This window comes from Bombus impatiens, unplaced genomic scaffold, assembly GCF_000188095.3.
Source record: "Bombus impatiens unplaced genomic scaffold, BIMP_2.2 scf_0418, whole genome shotgun sequence".
In the NCBI taxonomy this organism is placed as follows: Eukaryota; Metazoa; Arthropoda; class Insecta; order Hymenoptera; family Apidae; genus Bombus; species Bombus impatiens.
The window spans coordinates 2,828,360-2,832,522 of record NT_176837.1 but is presented as its reverse complement, the minus strand read 5'-3'; the positions used below and the strand labels follow the sequence as shown (position 1 = coordinate 2,832,522).

Genomic DNA, 4,163 nt, shown 5'->3' with positions numbered 1-4,163 from the left:
TGCCGCGCGGTCCGCCGTTGCTTCGATCTGCAGATTCTGTAACACGTAACACGTGAGAATCGAAAGTCGCCACGGAGAATATCGCAACGGACGAAACGATCGAATACGGATACGTATACACGAAGCAAAGGCGATTCGAACACGCGTCTAATACCGATTATACCACGTTTACACGAGCGTCTTCCGTTTCGACGCCGGCGCAACAAATAGACCAACGGCTGGGTTTAGCATGATCGTTAAGGGGGCGAAGCGTGTTTCTCACGGGCGGACGCGCGAACGAACCGTCTACTCGCGTGAATTTAATCGGATCGTCGAGAACGCCGATCCGACCGGATGCTCCGTATCAATCGGCTTGCGTGAACATCGCTGCAAACTGCCGCTAATGAAATCGCGTTGGATTCGAAGGTGATTTCGCTTTCTGCAGGGCCACGATATTCGGCACTCGTTGCGCTGCTTTGTCGCAGGCGTCTTTCTTTTCTTAATTTTTCATTGGAGCAACTTTCTCTTTCGTTATTTTTGTCTATTTTTTTTGTTTGCTTGGGGGAATAGAAATTTTGGGATTTGTCGTGCAGATGTAATTTATTATTTCGTGTTTATAGCGCATTTTATGCCGTTCGTGTCTTATAATGTAAAATACTAGATGAAGTACGTGTTGTAGTTTGTTAAGAATTGAATTAATCAATCGATTAATAAATTAATCGGATCGAATTAGTTCTTACTTGAATGGATTAGTATTAATTAGGATGAGCAATGAGAAGGTTATATGACTCGTAAACTATACAATTTTGTGTATTTTAGGTAATTTAATTTTTTTTTGTTATAACCAACATTCTGATCGACTGCAAATTTCCTTTTGCTACAAAAAAATTTTTTGGAAATCTTGCTGCTATTTTTCTATCTCTTAACATTTTTTTATTACTCTCGTTCAGACGATAGCCACGAATCTACAGATTAAGAATTTCTTAGCAATTTGCGTTTCAGATAATTACGATATCTGATCAGATCAGGTCTGCTATCCGGATGGATATTGTTTTATCTTTTACTTTCCTCACAGTGATCCTATTTCGCGACAGACAAATATTTTTATTTACTAAAAAAATGTTGTATTACAAATAACTTGGAATGAAAGAGTCTTTTTTTATATAGGATTTGCAAATAAGATTTTTTCATGGGACGACGCCTTAAGGAATTTGATATTTTCGTTCAAACAGTTGAGCATTATATCCCATGTTTCCCAAAGATATCCACAAGTGTAGCAAAAATAAACAGCTGCTGGAACAACATGGAGCAGACAAATGGCGGTAACTGAGTGCCGAAATTCACGCTAACGAAAAAAGGGGACACGTGTTTTAATTAACGAGGCCTCAATAAACTGTGAATAAATTTTTCCTGGCGTTCTACGTTTTTAGAAACGCAACCGTACTAATGGACGCATTCGTCATCCGAGGATAAAGCTGTTAAGTCGAAGAGCAAACACATAAGACTGACGAAATTACAATTCGCCATTGTCCGATCAATTACGAACGTAATGCCATAGGCGGAGGAAATATAAAGCTCATGTTATTGCGAACGATCGTGTTCCAAGAAAAACTTATCGATCGTGCTAATAACCGCGTTAAAATCGACCTTAGATCCAACAGTCTAAAAAAAGAACAATTCCTTAAAGCTGGGAAAAGAAGTTAAAGTAAATAAAGGCTAAAAGAGAACCGAAGAATCTGAATACGAAATAAAACACTAACGAAGTGTTTCGAAAAATAAAAGCGAGTCGGGATAGAGAGGTCAACGAATAATTTTACACTCGGTACAAACAGCCGCGCGATGCCAGAGAATCGGAACTAATCTGTGCACGGTTTTATCATCGTGGCGTGGAACGCTCTCTAAAAACCTAGTCGAAAAACCACACGTTATATCCATGGTAATACCGCTGAATACTCGGGGAATTTTGTACCCAGCTCTCTTACTCTCTTCCTCTTTCTTCGTACTTTCTCACCTGCCTACACGGCAGAGTACACGGCGGTATCCTTAGCAGGGACCATTGTGTATACGCATCGTGTATTCACAGCTCCACGAGACAAAAGAGACTACCTCCTTACGTGGTTCGGGAACGACTGGCCCGGGTGAGAGATGAGACTACGTAGTAGTCAAGCGCGGATTCGTAACTCGCCACCCGATTGGTCGGAGCCGCGCGCTCATTGGTCGATTCTCCCGGCGTTTCGACGGCTACTCCACGCGGACTGTATCCTCTATCCTCGTTCCACTCGTTACGAACAGATCGTCGTTTTCGTCCCGCTTATACGATAACCACGTTCCTTCTCTGTTTCTCTATCGGCGGGATATTCAAACGTCATCGTTGCACTCGTGACAGATACGATAGCAACCACGGCCGGCTGTTCTCGAGTCTCTCATTCTCCTTCTCGCAGTCTTTCCTTGCCTCTCGGCTCTTCAATCCTTCTTTCTCTTTCACCCTACTCACCCTTCTCCATCAACGTATCTCTGTTCATCGTTTGGTCGCTTTCTCTCTGTCCCGCGAAAACAGTCTCTCAGCAGCAAAGCAGCGAGATCCCCCGGACGAGATATGAATTCACGTTCCTCCTTTTATATTCCACGCTCGCCTGCCCTCCATTTTGCTTGCTCGAGTCCCTTGTCTGCCTCGCCGATCTGCGACTACCGTATGTGTCGGCTGCACGGCTATCTCACAGGCTTCTCTTCTCTCCTTTTTTTTCCCTCTCTTTCTCGCTCTCGTCCGATCTTCTCCCGCTATATACGCGTATGATCGTGTTGTTCCGACGTCGTCGTAGTCGTCTTCGTCGTCTTTTCCGTTGTCTTCGTCGCCGCTGCCATCGTCGTCTCGTCGTCGTCAAGCTCTCTTGGTCGCCGACGTGTCTTCGTGCTGCTCCGTACGATAGACGCGTATATACCTACTACGAGTAAGTATGTACATGCTTGCACGTATACAATGGCGTGCAAGCGTACATATACACGAATGACATACTGAAATATCTATGTGCTCGTACAAAACGTGGTCAACTGTGGACGCCAAGAAAAAGATACAGGGAATAGGACCGTGCAGTGTTTGCCCTATATGTAACGCAAGAAAGACAGAGATAGCGTTATAGGAAGGAAAAGAACAAGCAAAAGGAAGAAGCAGGCATCTCTATGAGAGAAGATGGAAAAGAGTAGAAAGAGAAACGAAGCGTAAATATTAAAAACAATCCATCAATTAGCGTTAATGCCCGAGCATTAAGCGAGACTGCTGCTCTCTTCTCGCTCTCCGCGGAGACACGTGTTTGTGTATAACTGTGTAACGGTCACACGAACTTCTCCGTCGCGCATCTATGCGTATATGTGTACACACGCGACGACTGGTGGGTATCATTTCGGTTCGTTAGGCGCGGCCTGCTGTCGTATAGGCGTTACGCAGTGTACATACGTCGTGTGCAAGGTATACATATGTAAAATGTACACACGTGCGGTTGCACTACGTCCATCTGTACGTACACATGTATGCAGCCTCTATATGTGCGTACACATGTACGAAGCTGTGTATAGGCACGCCTGGATGTGTGTGTATGTATGTATGTATGTACATACGTGTGTAAGTGACATGTGCATATATATATGCATACGCGTGTTCACATACTCATACGTATATGCGTGTACATGTACATATAAAGAAGTCTGGCCATCGGTTGTCGATGATTCGAATCGTACAAACGTTTCCTCTCGTTGGCTAGCCGCCTCGTAAACGACTGGACGATCATTCGAACGGAAATGCTGGATCGGGACGAAAAGCCGGAATCGAGTCCCACTTGCTTTCCTTACCTGGCAGAATAGCTTCTTCGGGTTACACCTGTGTATACCTAGGTGAGTCAAGTAGGAAAGGAAATGGAAATCCGTTAGGCTGCTGCTAGACGACACGTGATTAACATTTGTGTTCATTGTCTGTATTTTAGGGATTATGTTGGACACAATAGCTTGCCTCGGTGCAATAAATACTTTAATTTTGGTAAATCTCATGAAGTTGTAGAATGGGTGCAAATAAGAGAAAGAGAGAGAGAGAGAGAGAGAAAGAAAGGAATAGGTTGGGAAAAATAATGGCGGGAGAAATTTTAAACCAATCCTTGGAATAAAACAAGAATTTGATGAAAAACAGAATTTGATAA

General features: G+C 43.6%; 1 long non-coding RNA gene across 1 annotated transcript; it reads right to left on the bottom strand.

Moving 5' to 3' along the window:
- Window positions 1–523: 523 nt before the first annotated feature.
- LOC112213010 lies at window positions 524–3,602 on the bottom strand. Its single transcript, XR_002946872.2, has 2 exons — window positions 1,991–3,602; window positions 524–1,059 (listed from the first exon to the last, which is right to left on the bottom strand). It is a non-coding gene; the product is annotated as an uncharacterized LOC112213010 (long non-coding RNA).
- Window positions 3,603–4,163: the final 561 nt, after the last annotated feature.